Source organism: Chelonoidis abingdonii, chromosome 16 (genome assembly GCF_003597395.2).
Source record: "Chelonoidis abingdonii isolate Lonesome George chromosome 16, CheloAbing_2.0, whole genome shotgun sequence".
NCBI classification, from domain to species: Eukaryota; Metazoa; Chordata; order Testudines; family Testudinidae; genus Chelonoidis; species Chelonoidis abingdonii.
Window position 1 is genome coordinate 8535745 of NC_133784.1, and position 16568 is coordinate 8552312.

A 16568-nucleotide genomic window follows, 5' to 3' on the forward strand; every position below is an offset into this window, starting at 1 on the left:
GATAATGATACATACCCACTTTTATGAAGCTCTGTGGATGGAAAGTGTAGGGTAAAGTGTTAGGAATGGACTAGAGAGAAGTGGAAACTCTTTAATTCTGGCATTAAATGATAGCACATTTTCTGAGACTCTTTGCACAAAAAATTATTGTTTTAAAATGCTGAGACCTAAATGCTTTGCTCACCAGCAATTTAACGAGCAGAACGTTGTCTTTGCACTAGGCTGATGCTAACGATAAACAGATGACTGGCAGTTTGAATACCAATTAATCAAAAATATGTCATGTAAAACCCAAATCCTATTTAAACTTTTGAAAAGAACAGTGCTTATCCCAGGGGTAGGACATAAGTAGATTGATATCAAACACAACATACTTAACACAACATTGTTTACACTGCAAGAGTCTTGAAAACTTATTTACCATCAGATGTTATAGTTGATGTTGAGTGATACTTTTGGAAAGAAAGCACACGGCTGGCTCGATGGATGGAAGGAAGGACTGGCAGTGTTCCCCTGAAGCAAAAACAGGAAAACATCAAATCTGCTGAATAAATTGTTCCCTATAAATATTTCTGAGGAGTTCAGAGTCTGTCACTGATTTGGTTCCTATTGATACAAGGCTTTGAAGATAGAAAGCCCCACATGCTCGCTGGTTGGTTAACAAAATCAGTGATAGCTAGATTGTGACCCACACTCTGGGACTACGCAGAGAAGTCATCTTCTTACACCCCTGTCTGGGTGGTCTGGATCATGGCTCTACACTCACCCACCTACTCCTTCTCTGGAGCAGGTGGGCAGGCTTGGGCATGGCAGGGGATGGGCAAAGCGTGGGCTCCGTCCCCTCTGGCCAGAGTAGCCAACTCAGCTTGGGGGACTGGGGATAGTAATTTACTGCTGCTTCTGGGCCTAGGAGCTAGGGAGGAACTGAACCTTGGAGTGGAGTGGGTCTGAGTCATGATGTTCCAGTGGCGCCTCTCAGGATGAGCCAGTTTACACCCCACCCCTTGCTCTGGCCTAAATCTACTATGAATGTCTAATTCTCTGAAGTCTACAAAACTGGGCTCCTTTCCTGTGTCAGGATCTGCAAGTGCACATCTGCTTGCTCATGTGCACAGGATCTGACTGATCACCAGGTCCAGGGTCAGGAGGGAATTTCCACCCAAGTCAGATTGGCAGTGATTTTGGTGGAGAGGGAGGGTGGGAAGGTTTGCCTTCCCCTGCAGGGTATGGATGCAGGCCACTTGCAAGGATTATCTGGCTATATCTCACTTAATCATTCCCCTGCCCATGCAGGGGCCTTGGTGCATTTTGGTGGTTCCTCTTTGTCTGTGGTCTAGTCTCCTCTTGGTTGTTGGGTTAATGTGTGGGTGCTGGGTAGTGCTGGTGGCCTGTGAGATACAGGGGTTCAGAATAGATATCTGGTGGTTTCTTCTGATGTTAAACTCCGTAACTCTGTGTTCAGCCCCATTGACTGTAGGGGCTCAGGAGTCTAGGCTGGCAGATAATCACATGAGAACTGGCACATTTCTGGCATATTTTATGTTCTTGGTTGCATCCCAAAATCATACATGATAAAACTGGATCTGAGCCATACACAGCCAACTTCCAAGGAGGCTTGCGTGAGATTGGGTCGTAGTTTAGCGAGAGTTCAGCAGGTTCTTTTATTCTGAAATGTGTCCCCGTGGCTAACAACAATGATCAAGCAACAATGAGGATGGTTTCACGAAGATATTTCCAGACCAGCATGGGAAAGTGCCTGGGGCTTTGGAGGGACATTTCCCTTTCACACTAGGACAGAGACAGAAGCCCTACTTCAGAGTGCTCCAAAGAAGCCCTGATATGAATTCATAATTGCTCAAGGAGCATGAACTGCAGAATGACCCTAGGTGAGTTTTTGTACTGAGAGGAAAAGTAGTTGGAAGCAACATACAAAGTTGACTTTTTTTTTTTTTTTTTTTTTTTTTTTTTTTTTTTTTTTTGCTTGAACTCATTAAACAAGAAAGTAGGCTGCGCAATGAGGCTAAGTAATTGATTTGTGGATTGGAGGCTTTATGGAGAAATGAAAAACCAATGTTAAGACAAAGCTATATGGAATGTGCACATACTGGTGCATGCATGAGTGTGAAAGTGCACATGTGCATGTGACTGTGTGCAGACAAGAATGATTTGGGGTTGTGAGATATCTGGCTCTAGAATGAGAGAGACCTTGAGTTTTAAAGGGGCAGAATAGATTGTTCTCTGAATAGGCAGGTGTTAAAAACAGTGTGTAAACATCCAATGCGAATTTATGGTACAATTTGTTGCACGGAATAAAACAGGATTTATTTAGTGGCTTGTGTGTGAGCAGAGCCATTTGCAGAGTAACACTGCCTCTGATGTGAGAAATTACTACCTGCTCTGGTGGAATTCAACCAGTAACTAGGGACACTTCAGGGTTGGCAGGTGGAATTTAGTTGGGGTAGGTTACATACTGGTAAACTCAGCCCTTGATTCTTTAACATACAGTGATGGTTGGGGGTCATTCCAGCAGGGCCGGCAGGGGGGCCAAGTGGGGCTATTTGCCCCAGGCCCCGCAGGATCCCTGACGAGAATATAGTATATACATTTCATGGGTGGTGAACCCGAGCCCACTTATTCACTGACACTTTAAAAACCTTGCACCCCAATCTGGGTCTATGCCAGTTATGCGATATGTATGTATCTTTTCATCCTTGCAAACGATATCTGTAACCCCCCATAACCCAAGCCTGACCCCAGATGTACAGTACCTTCCCTCTCAACCTGTATATATTTCATTTCAAACATTTACTTTAATAAAATTTTTAATTCTATAGTACTGCAACTTTTTTTATGGAAAGGGCCCCCAAAATTGCTTTGCTGCAGTCCCCTGAATCCTCTGGGTGGCCCTGCAATCCAGTGACACTTGTCTGCAGAGTAATCTATCAATGAGAACACTTGGCAGGCACATGTGTACAGTCCCCCTCACGCAATCAACTCATTTCAACCAATAGAACCGCAGCCAGCAAGTTAGCTTGAGAGGAAGGATTGGTAATTTGAATTCACTCATGTCCCAATGGCCCCATTCAAGAATGACCTGAGCTATTGATTTGAACCTGTCCAATAGTCTGTTCCTCAGCAAATAAAAGTGCATAATGGAGGTGCTTGTCGTGACTCCATAATTAGGTTGAATTCTGTTGTGCACTTAAAGCAGGGATTTAACCTTTGTTTTCCCATGAAATATACATGTCCTGCCCAGACTTGCAGCACTGACTCTTTTTGAATGAAGAAATTTTTTTCTGTGAATTTACAAAATCATAAGTTTGAGTTGAAATTAATTGTAAAATAAGTGATTTAGCATCTATGTCAGTCTTTAATTTTGTCCAGACAGTTGGATAGCACAGACTCTTCAATACGTGTTATATGGCAAGTTAGAAATCTTGGGCTCTGGCTGTATTTGAAGAAATTAGGTTGTTTTGAAGCTAAGATATTAACAGTTGTGATAGCTAATTGTTATGTTGTGTCAGCTATAGACATGCCCACGTAACTCTTAGGTGGGAGCACTGTGATGTCAGAGGTAACTTAACCAATGAACACCCTTTTATAGCTTAATTGCAGTTTGCTTAATGGTTATGACTCTAGTGGTGTGAGGGAGGCTGCCATGTGTAAAGAGTTCTCATTGTCATTCTCTTCACAAGGTTCCTTGACCCCCTGCTGGCTTGGGTGTCAGTACCTGCAAGGCTCCCCTGGCACTGCTGCCTGAGCTCCACCATGTACTGAGGTACAGCAGGAGCCTTTATATCACAGCCACATTGGACTTGGAGACTGGACTCTTCGGGCCCCTCCTTTTACAGAGGGCTGGTCTCTGTTGGAGATGGGAGTGAAAGCCTTGTGGAGCGTGTGCTAGGCAAGGAATGCTGGAGACTTCTCCCTCGACTCCTTATCTCTGTGCTCTTAAGGTGTTGGGCAGGTGAGATGGGTCCTGATGCAACCAGGGTCATGGTTAATTTCCTGGCTGTGGTCTCTCCGTAGGTAGTGTTACGTAAAGCCTCTGCTCAAATGTGTTTGTAAGATCTGTAACTTCAAGTTCCGCAACCTTTTTGCAGACTTTGTAACTTCAGTTATTGTTAGCTTAGCCTTTTAAGTTTTTTGTAACCTTGGAAAGCTATGTACCACTTGTATGAACTTCCAAGCTGTGTAGAGAGAATGTGAACAAGGGAGTGTATGTGGGACAGGGCGGAGAGGAGTCCGGAACCAGGTGTGTCTGATATAATCTGCCCTGAGAAGGCAATCACGAAGTGCTGTAAAAAAAGAAGAACCTAGTATGCGTGAAAGGAACTGGGCTGGGAATGCTTCTCAGTGATTGGACACAGAATGAAAACTGTGTATGTGACAGGAGCCACCCAGTTCCAGCAAAAGGAAGCAGCCATGCACATGAGCAGCTGCTGCTCCTTGACCTGCTCAGCAGCCTGGATTTGTGACCGCAGGCGGGCACAGCAGATCTACCATGCTTCGGCTTCTTGGCCTCCATGCTGTCTCCGGGAACACTCTGCCTGTGTAAGTGTGTGGGTACATGAGGGTATGAATGCAGTGAATGTGTGCGTGTATGAATAAGCTCCATCTTTTCTATCTGACCTAACAGCGGCATTGTAATAAAACTAATACAAGTGTGACACTGGGTTGGTTTTTAAGGAAACAGAGGTAACTTTAGTGGTGGAGAATGTCGGCAGCTTAGTGGTGGACTTGACCCAAGAGTAGGGATCCCCTGGTGCCCCATCATCCCCAGACCTCTTGAGAAGAACTGTTAGCAATAGGGGATTCTGCAACATTTTAGCAGCTACATGTCAGGTTAAGTCCAAATCAGTTTAACCTTGCATAAAAACTGTGGTACTCCTACAAATCTTATTTGTTGTGTGTACTTAAGGAGGTCCTGACCTCAGTGACTTTCATTGTTTGATGGCTATTGCAGCATCAAACTTGGGCCTCACTTTGTTTGTCAATGTACTGTGACAGACCCAAACCAGTGGGGTACAGGAGTCTTGTAGAGGGCAAATATACTGGTCACTGGATGAGTAGTTTTCTGTTTCCCTGAGTGACCAGAGCAGAGGCTGCACTAGAGTAATCAGGAACCTGCTAGAACCAATTCAGGCAGACAGACTGATTAGATCACCTGCAGCCAATCAAGGCAGGCTAATCAGGGCACCTGGGTTTAAAAAGGAGCTCACTCCAGTCAGGTGGGAAGGAGCCAGTGGAGAGGACGTGCGTGTGAGGAGCTGGGAGCAAGAGGCACAAGGAGCTGAGAGTGAGAGGCTGTGTTGCTGGAGGACTAAGGAGTGCAAGCATTATCAGACACCAGGAGGAAGGTCCTGTGGTGAGGATAAAGAAGGTGTTTGGAGGAGGCCATGGGGAAGTAGCCCAGGGAGTTGTAGCTGTCATGCAGCTGTTACAGGAGGCACTATAGACAGCTGCAATCCACAGGGCCCTGGGCTGGACCCCGGAGTAGAGGGCGGGCCCGGGTTCCCCCTAAACCTCCCAACTCCTGATCAGACACAGGAGAAGTTGATCCAGATTGTGGGGAAGATCACTGAGGTGAGTAAATCTGCCAATAAGCGCAGAACCCACCAAGGTAGAGGAGGAACTTTGTCACAGTACCCAATTTATTGTATTCCCAATTATTATGATTGTTTGCATTTCTGTTTTTTGTTATATCTGGTGTTTAGCCAATAGAAATGGTTTTAGTTATATTCACCTGGTTATGTTTGTTTGCAACAGATCACCTGAGCCCTACAACGACAACTACTGTAATGATCATAGATCAAGGGGCAGAGTGTTGTAGGAGCACCAGTGATCTGTATGCTTTGTATAACCTGTATGCTCAAAAGGTTTATCTGTGAAGTGGCTTTCTCCCTCCCACTCCTCCCTGGAATGCTTGTGGGATGAACGGGCTGGTTGCACAGCTGGAAGATTAGAAGAGCTCTCAGGCAGTCAAGGCCATGACACTCTGATTAGGCAGCGATCACACACCCAGTGCATGGACACTGTGAGGTGGAGTGTGACCAACTAGATGCAGCCAAGTCATCACTCATGGCCTGTGACTAGAATGTCCTTAAAGAGGGAAGGGGCCATGTGCTCAGGAGTGCACTCACAAGCTTGTACCTCCCGTGAAGGCCCTTCGCTCAGATTGCCTAGCCAGTGGTTCACCGCGTTGCATTCCATCATGCCTCAGGAAGACTTACCTTCTTCACACCATCCATTCCTGTGCTGTGGGACACTTACCTTGAAGAATCCTGACATCTCCAGTGCCATACCTGTCCTGGGAGTGTGAGTATGCCCCTCCCCCCCTTCTTCTTTTGAGCTTAGCTATCAGTATAATAAACATGCTGCTTTCTGCCAAACTCTGGTGGGTCATTAGTCCTCCCTAAGCTTATTAGCTGGCCCAATTTCAGGCAACAGGTTGCTCCCAAGAATATAAAGAGCATCCACCATATTTACCAGTAACAGAACCTCCCGCTGGAAAGACTCTCAGTGAAGGACAATCTGTGTCACTCGCTTCTCCAAGTACGCCACAGCCTCTTGTCTGCGTCTGGGAATTGGACACAGGCATGAGCAGCTGCAGTGTGCAGATCTGTGCTCCACCGGCAGGTCTGCCTGTTGCTCTCCCCTTTTTGAGAGGCTGTCTCACAACCCATTGATGGGCCACTGCTCTGTGTCAGGCCTGGCAGACTGAACACACTAGTGTCATGATATACGCCCAAAAGGTGGCAAATTACTGGAAAATTAATACCTCACTCATCATTATTCTGGAGTTGTGTATAAAGAGTTATGCTGTGATGGGGTGTTAAGGAAACTCAGAAAGGGCCTATTAGTGTGAGGCCACACAGGAGACGATTAGGCTGGAGAAGCAACCCACGATGGGAAGATGGAGCTCAGTGGAGCAGGTGGGGACTGGGCAGGTATAAAGTCATATAGAGGTGTGGACTTGCTGCTGCTGCAGTGCCTCCTGGTGGTGAATTCCAGGAATTAACTTGTTCCAGCTCCAGAGCACCCTCTGCAGGCTGGTGATATGCCTGTCCTCCCTGGACCCCAGTGCCCCTTTAACTGGGGTGCTGTCCCTGGCAGTACCCAAGCAATCTGGGTCTCTCCTCCCTGGGGACCCCCCAACCCACTGTCCCCACCTCACCTAAGTATAAGGCTACTGCTAGTCATCATCTAGCCCCGTGTCCTGGGGCAGATTGCAGTAAAAGCCTATCATTGCTGACAAGGAGGGTTTGGACCTGCTACCTTTGCCTGCTCCTGGGCTGCCCTCTGCAACCCCCAGTACCTTTTACCTTCCGCTAGGCCGCAGCCTGGAGCTTTCCATGCTGGAGTTCCCCTGCTCCTCTACCTTTCCCTGCCCTGCTTCACTCAGGTACCCTGTCTCCGGCCGCGTCTACACTACGCGCGAAAATTGATTTTAGATACACAATTTCAGCTATGAGAATAGCGTAGCTGAAATCGAATATCTAAAATCGATTTACTTACCCGTCTTCACCGCGCGGGATGGATGTGCGCGGCTCGCCATGTCGATTCCGGAACGCCGTTTGTTTTGGTGGAGTTCCAGAATCGATCTAAGCGTGCTCTGGGATCGATATATCCCGTCCAGATCAGACGCGATATATCGATCCCCGAGCAATCGATTTTAACGCGCCGTTACGGCGCGTAGTCTAGACGGGGTGTCCAGCTCTCTACAAACAGAGACTGAGCTCCTGGCTCCCAACCTCTTTACACAGGCCATCTGTGGCCTGATTGGGGTGTGGCCCAGCTGCAGCCCTTTCCAGGGCTGCTTTTACCACTGCAGCCCTCCCAGGCAGGATGGGGGATCACCCTGCTACAGTCAGGAAGCTGGCAATGGAAGTGGTGGCGTCAAGGACATTTGCAGCTGTCTTTGGTGCATTGGAGAGGAAAGGAGGGAACCCAGCCAAAGAGTATGACCCTGGGAGCCTGGCCCTGAGGGAAGGATGTCCCCAGAAAAGTGAAGGATGGAGTAAAAAAGTAGCCTGAAAGAGAGCAGCAAGGGTTAGAGACTGAGCAGGCCTTGGCCGTGTGGTGTAGGGTCCCTGGGCTGGAACCAGAGTAGCCCAGATTCCCCTATCAGCCACTGAGGGGGTGGCATTTCCTGGAGAGCGGGTCCAACGAGACTCTATACCCTGGAAGGGAAAACATAGTGACCTGGCTGGAAGGCCAAGTCACAAAGAGGAAGCTGAAGGTCCTGGAGCGAGAGAACAACTGGGGGGTGTGGGAGGGACCACAAGAGGAGGCATTGGGCCTGGAAGAGAGCTATTCCCCAGGGCAGCCAGGAGGAGGCACCACCTGCTGTGAGGGAGTACCCTGTGACATAGGCATAGGGGCTAGAATTACGTTACTGAAATGTGTTTGGCAAGCAGTGCATCAGCCCAGCCTGCCCTAGACAAAAGAATGTGGATTTGCTTGGCTAACCAGCTTGGTCATCAGGCAGAGACAATGAAGGTGCATGGGGAAAAAAAAACAAAAAGCCATCACCCTAGTGAGTCTGGGTGATAGCCTCTGGAGTAGAAAGGTGGGGTGTCTGAACTGCAAGTGATAAGTAATCGAATCAACTGATTATATACAAGTTTACTGTATTCCCCTATGTGATACTCTTCTCTTTTTCTGAAAGTGAATGACACTGGTGATTGATTTCATTGTGAAATGTCAGTGTTAACAGTAGAGGAGGAATTATGGCTAATCAGTGATATTACATTTTAAAATCTGTGACCAAATACAGGGAGAAACAGGGTTTTCCCCAGACAGAAAGGAAGGCAACTAGTTACCTGTCTCCAGTGAAATTAAGCAAGATGTGACCAAAGCCATATGGAAATGGGGTTTCCATTGAATCAACAGGGGAACGGGCCCTCCACAGGAAGGGAAGAATAGCATGAGGTCATCTTGAGCCTGGGGACAAAACAGCGAATTTGAGAAGATATAGGGAGAGAGAAGCCATCTTGGTGTCTGTCACAAGAGCTCTGGTGTCTGTCCAGTAAGGTGACAAAGGTGGGTCCTTCAACCAAGAGGGTTTGATGCCTCTGGAAATTGAATAAAGATGAGACCTGCTTAGGCAAAGATCTCTCACCTAGAAAAACAAGGGAAACCAGCACCTTGTACTTCCATGTGCAGTCTTGACTGAGAGAAAGTCAGTCATGTCTGGAAAAGAAAAAAATGGGTAAGACATCTACCTTGCCCCAAGGCTGTATCTGGCTGAGTTAAGTCTTAGCTGATAGACCATATATTTTTACTTTTATTTGCGTGTAACCATTTTTGTCTTTCTTCCTTGTACTTAAACTTAAATGCATTATTAACAAGAGAGGTTTTAAGTGTATTTGTTTTACTTTTAATCTAAACCAGCCCAGTGCAGTGTTTGAAGCGATTGTTAACTCTGGTTAAAGCAACTAGCTGCTGTACTTTGGCTCTTTAAAGGTGCAATGGACCTTATTATTCCTCTGAATGCTCCAGGAGAGGGCTGGGCAGTTCAGGGCAGATGTTTTGGCGGAAATTTGGGATGTCCTGGAGTCACTTGACTGGTAGTAACCAAGGCTGGTGGAGACCAAGGATTACTGGGGTGTAACAAGCAGGCTGCTGGAGTCTCAGTTGCTGGACCAGGGCTGCTCAGTACAGACACTCAGTGCATGGTTGTATGCTGGCTGGGAACATCCACACAGGAAGCTACAGCAGCAGTATTTTAAGGCACTCAGGGGTACAGGACAAGTCATGACACAACCTCTCACTGATCTGGACTGAACCCCCAAAATGTGACAAAGTTCCAATGTCAAGCACCCCTCATCTTCTTCACATCTGCCAGTGTGTGACACTTGCAAGCAAAAGATGTGATGAATGACAAACAGGTGACCAACTGGTGTTTTGGGGCATCACTCCATATCTTTCAGAATATCTTGTTTTTAAGGGGGGGGAAAGCTGTATCATAGAATATCAGGGTTGGAAGGGACTTCAGGAGGTCATCTAGTCTACCCCTGCTGAAAGCAGGACCAGGACCAATCCCTAAACAGATTTTTACCCCAGTTCCCTAAATGGCCCCCTCAAGGATTAAACTCTCAACCCTGGTTTAGCAGGCTAATGCTCAAATCAGTGAGTTATCCCTTCCCCTGATGTGAATTAAAACCCTTCATTTTAAAAGAGACATTCCAGCACACGAAACTATAATATTCCCATCCTGTTCATCAGAGCTAAACCTCTCAGTTCTTCAACTCAGATCCACTAGTGTTGGTACTACAGACTAATTGCTAACATCTTTATGGGCCAAGCAGAGGAGTCAAAATACATGTCCGCAGTGGGTTACATCGCTACTGACTAGACAACAGCAGAAAATTGGAGATCAGGAATCCCAGATTCGCTCCTTGGTTAAGAGAAGGTTTGTGGGAGAAAGGATAATCCAAGCACATATATGTGGGATAATCAATCTGAAAGGCAGTGTGGCTGTTTAGTTAAGAATTGGGGTTACCATTTAGAGTTCTGTTCCCAATTGCTTCCATAGTCACCTTATATAACCTTTTAACTTTAGAAGCAGGTGTAGTAGTTCGTACTTGGCTGCTATCTAAGACCGAGGTCATAGCATCGGTTAGTAGTAAGGGTAATGAAGTGCATGGAAATATAAAGAGAGCACAGTCAGCAGCAGGGAGACTTGACACTATGACTTCCTGGCTCTCGTTAAGGAACATTTTTCCTTGCTAAAGGATATTTGGTGAGCAAGTTTCTCATTCTCTAGGCTGTGTAGGAACAGCTGGAAATATTGTGAAATTCAAAGTTATTTGCAGATGGTGGGTGTCTAGCGTTGACAGTGTAGAATACATCAGCAGAAAGAAGCAGTAATATTTTTCTCTTTTGTTTTAAATGTTATTGCCCTGCTTGTATGTAGTATAGTTGTTGGCATGTCAGTTCCAGGCTATTAGAGAAACAAGGTGGATAAAGTCATATCTTTTATTGGATCAACTGTTGGTGAGAGAGTCAAGCTTGTCTCTCTCACCAACAGAAGTCGGTCCAATAAGAGATTCCCCTACGCACCTTCTCTAATTCTCCTGCTAGGCACATGGACAGTGTGTGAGGCAACACTCATATCCCAGGAAATTACACACTTCTGCCAAAAGAGTTTGTGTTTTGTTTTTTTTTAAAGTGAAACACCTAATTGAATTTTTATTGTAATAGTCCCTTTTGATGCCTTATTATTCCATGTTTCCCGCTACCAGCTCCACCAAGCCAGCAGGAAAAGTTCCAATACTGTGTGGGTGTTAATTCTTGTGTTTAGGGGTTCTGCCACTTTTACAATATTGCTGATTAAATGAAGGTTTAGAACTCCCATCAAAACTAAAACTCTACCACATCCTTAACTCTGGCATCACTACTGCTCCACCATCATTTTATCTTCTTGGCCAGATTCACCAGCACGCCATGGCTCCTTCACCTCACTCTGACTAATGCAAAGCAACAGCCAGACTCTACTGGCCATGTTCCCCCAGCTCTGACCCCACATTCCCCATATAGATGCACAATCCCTGCCCCCCCGCCCCCCCGTCCTTGTCTCCTCTCTGTTGAGTAGATCTGATGCAATGGGTTGTTACACTCTCTTCCATTTTAGAAATACTGGGGTCATATTATAGCATTATTCTTCATAAATGTTCTCCACCAGAAGTTGACGAAGAATGCTTTTCAGAGAAATCTACAAAGAGCTGCCCTCTTCCAAAATAGTTCCTTTATTTTTAATGGGACTGAGGCCACAGGTAACCTCAGTTAAGGGGCCCTCTTTCAAAATGGTCATCACTTTGCATTGTTCCCCCTGAGAATGAAGCCAAGCTGTCCTCAGAAGATGGTGACCCTCTAGGCTGTCAAACAGCCACCATCTTCCCTGAATAACAACTTTCAATGAGGTCTTCTTTGCTAAGGCACTTTTAGTCTTGTTCTATTGAGAACTACAGGGCATGGCAGCCATTTTGAAAGAGGACAGTTCCTCATGGAATTTTTTATAAAATAAGTATTGCCCAACCCCTGGTAAAGAATATATTCTTCATAACTGAAAGTAACAGCAAAACTGGCCATTAATCTTTTTTAAAGTCTTAATGTAGACAGTGCATGAAATTTGTTTGATACTTCCCACGTAGCTAAAAAGAGTCTGTTCTGTTACTGAGATCAGTTGGGACAAACAATGGTCTGACTCAATGTGTAACATTTTTTTTTAAAGGACCCACTTTAAAATGAATTGTACCTTATAATCTCAGTAGTGGATTTACCTGTATATTTTCAGATAATTAATTCTGCACTCGGAGTAAGTGCTGTAAGTGGGGGGAAGATGTGCTGCACTTTCCATAGAGGAAGAAAAGGAATTGATTCCTTGCTTTCAGTCAAACTTGGTTTCAGCTGTGAAACCACAAACATGCTTCTATAATACTGTAAGCCTGACTCAGTTATCCTGGCTTCAAGGGTATAAGTCAAATCCTTTCAGATCACATTGCATATCTACAGGAAGCTACAGGATCCCTTTCCAAAGACACCTGGCACAGCTTGTGTGTAAGCTGACCACATCATTGTGGCATTCTGTACCTCAAAGCAGTACTCTAGAATCCCCATATTCACCACTGTCGTATAATTATGATGTGTTTTGTACAAGGTATCATTTAGAAAGTCTTGATCTGTTATACAATCCAACAAGATATTAATGTTTGTGCTATCGTTGTACGTGAAGATATGAAGTTTTGCTGTGTGTGTTACTGAAATATGTTGTAAAGATGGTGTAGAGGGGTAGTTATCCGCTCCAGCCCTGACAGGGTAGAAGCCAGCCTTGGGAGAGGGCTATGGGCTAAGAGAAAAAGCCCAAGCTGATTGGGGAAGGAACTACACCTGGGCCGCACCCAAATCAGGGCAGCTGGGTCTTATAAGAAGGCCAGGGCAGCCAGAAGCTGAGCAGAGTCCTTCCTCTAGTAGTGGAAGGAGACTGGTCTGGCTGCAGGGGAGTAAGAAGGTACCTGGGAGTGAAGCAGGGCTGGGGAAGAGCCAGAGGAGCAGGGGAGCTCCAGGCTGGTAACTCTCCAGGCTGCAGGGCCTGATTCCAGGCCCATAGAGGTACTGGGTGGTAGAAGAAGGCAGCAGGTCAAACCCCTTTGTCTGTGATGAATGGCTTTTACACTGCCCTCCGCACCAGTGAGCGAGGGCTAGGTGAGGACTGGCAGTAGCCCAGACTGAGGCAAGGTGGGGGTAGTGGTTGGGGGTTCCCTAGGGAAGGGAGACCCACAAAGATTGTTGGGGTGTTCCAGGGGACAGCACCTCAGAAAGAATGGACACTGGAGTCTGGGAGGGACATGGGGGGCCAAGCTGTGGCAGATCACTAGCCTGCAGAGGGCACTCTGGGCTGGAAATTGAGCTAATTCCTTGAGACCAGCAGGAGGTGCTGCAGGGGTGAGTCCCCAGGCTTACAGATGGGAACACTCACAACCAGCCATTCAGGTACGGCAATGAAGGAGCCAGATGCACTGATGGCCCATTAAAGGTAATCCACACTCCCAAGGAACTGTGTACAATGGAGACTTCTCAGATAGCACATAGACAATGGAGACTACTTAGCAAAGGGTTCTTCCAGCTTGCTGGAAGAAACTATAAAGAGGGGAAGTGGCATCACCATATGGTCTCAGTCCCCTTCACAACTCACACCTGGAAACATATTTAGAGGACAAAGATTGAAAGTGGGGAGCATGGTCCCGGGCTGAAGGAAGTTCCAGCCTGTGTATTGAAGAGCTGTCAGTTGCTTGTACTCACCATCAGGGTGAGACATTGCTTGATTCCAATCCTGTTTAGTTAAGAGATCTTAGACTGCAAGTTTATTTTATTTCTTACACAACCAACTTTGAATCTCTATGCTTACTACTTAAAATCTTTCTGTAATTAATCTATTTAAGTGATTAATATTTGACCTAAAACAGTGTCTTGTTTGAAGTCTTGAAAAATCTCAGCTCAGTTAATAAAAGCTAGTGGGTGTCCTTTCCACATCAAGGGAGGGGTGGACAGGGTAATGAACTTACACTGGTCAGGCTTCTGACCCATGCGAGATGGTACAGTTTTGGGGTGCAAGGCTGGGGAGCAGGGGGAATTGGCTGGAGCTTCCCTATTGTTAGTTCATGGATGTTCTCCCAGACACTCATGTAACTCAGTGGGGTGTGTCCCTGCCTGTGGATGGCTGTGTAAGTGCAGCACCTGCCCGAGATGTGTAGCTTGTCACAGCATCACAGTGTGAGAGGGAGCCCAGGTTGGTGGGACAGAGGGCTCAGAGGTCCCACACGTCAGGCTGCACCCCAGGAAAACCAGTCACGGTTATCCAGTAGATAAGAATACTAAACTGGGAAGCCGGAATAGAAGGCAGGTTTCCAAGCTGACTCTCTGTGATCTTGGGCAAATCAGTGCATCTCTGTGCCCCAGTTTCCCCACTTTTAAAGTAACAGACTCCCCATTTTATGTGTAAAATACAAAACTGTTAAACCAATCATTGGAATGGTGTGTGCCAGGGCTTTGCAATGCAGCTCTACAGTCTGTTCCTGCCCATTTCAATAGCTGGAGCAATAGTTTTTCAATTGTCATCAGAGGGAGCTGGTCTGTGTTTTTTATACTCTCTCACACACCCCATCTCCTGAAACACTCCAGTGTTCGGTAACACACTTATGAGTTAAACCATAAATAACAGCAGAGGCAGCGAGACAGTGAGAGGTAGGGGGAAGAGGAAGAAAGAACCTATTGTATGAGAAGCAGACAGCTCTCTTGACCTGAGAATATATTATTCTATGAAAGCCCAAGCCTTGGTGGTTGTGGAATTTGCTCCCAATTCACCATGAAAACCCTGGGCTGGGGTGACCGCCTATTTGATGCGGGTGGTCCTTAATGCATGTCATAATTTACACTTAAGGCACATCGGATCCCTTGAAATTCCTTTCTTAGAACCATAAAAACAGCTTTGCATATGGATCTCACTGGAGGTTTCTGCAACGGCCCTCATGGCCAAGCATAAACACAACCTATTATTCTAACACAGGTCAACCTCCAATTGCCCCCCAAAGCTCAGTCAGTGCTAGCTGGTCCCATACTCAGTTGCCAAGGAGGAATACTACTAATATCGCTAATCACCTTCAAAAGGCATTGGTTTAAATTAAACAAAAAGGCTCATTTGCTCCAGATCTGCAGATTAATCAATAATATGATGTTATGGATTTATTTCCGAAGGACCTTAAGGCGCTTTACAAGCACTGATGAATTTTTACAACACCCCTGTGAGAGAGATGCTGTGAGTCTCATCAGACCCATATTAAAAACAGGAATCTGAGGTTAAGTGATTTGACCAAGGTCACGTAGTAAATCCTTGTTGGAGCACTAAGTAATTCACAGGACTCCTGCCCTCCAGCCTCCTAATCTAACCCCCAGCTCTCTATATAGTTCTCATCCTGGAAGCACTTAGCTAGTAACATTTCCCATGGCATTGTAGGAGCTACAGGTCATACATGGACATGCACTCTGCTGGCCATGTACTGTTGGCCGTATAATTACACACTGCAAAAAGCTGGGAACAGATTCTGTGCTCAAGTTATATGCATTGCAGCCAGTGGCCACTGTGGTAGTGCCTTGAGGGAAGAATTTATTCTTTCCCTGTTGGCTGGGAGCCTGAGATGAGGGACCGAGAAGGATGCATGCTGGAAGTGATATCCAGTTGTCTTAGTGCGTCCATTTGTATCTCCAGCAGGGAGAGCTGTACCCTGGCCAGGTGTCTGAAATGGGCTGATCAGGAAACCGCTCTCACAGCCAAACCCCTAGTAATTAATGGGGGAGTTAGGCTAGAGATTGGCCTGCATAGCAAAGCCCATGCCCAGATTTGGATCGGAGCTTTCCCAGAAGCTGGAGTTGTTCTGTGCTGGGTACTTAATTCCCACTTGGAATTATATTGCTTAACAATAGACCCTTTTGTCAACCTGTAATAGCTCCTTGCTTAAAATGCAAGCCACCAAAGCAGCAGGAGAAAAGAAATTCTCTCTGGCTACTTTTAAAACCAAACCCTTTCTCTCTGCTAAAAACCCCTAGCCGGGAAAAAGAAAAATAATATTCCTACTGGCTTCTGGATTCTTATCTTTCCCACGTCGCTGCCGACCATATCATAAGCCTAACTCCCAAATCTGGACCTTAGCGTCCAGAAATCTGAGTGCCTAGCATGAACCCTTCTAAGCTTAATTACCAGCTTAACTTTGATCTTGCTGCCACCATCCAAAAATTCCAGGGTTTTGGCCCCTCTGGTCTCCCCAAAACCTTCCCTGGAGGGACCCCAAGACTCAGAAGCTCTGAGTCTCACAACAAAGGGAAATAACCCACTCCCGTCCCCCGCTCTCTCCCACCAGACTTTCCTCTCTGGGCTAACTGAGAGCTACTGTGCAATCTCTTTACATCATCAATACCAAAGAGCTATCTCCTCTATTCCACAAAGAGGACAAACCCCAATACAATGGAAACCGAAATGATTCTATCTCTTCCCCCCTCCCACAAATTCC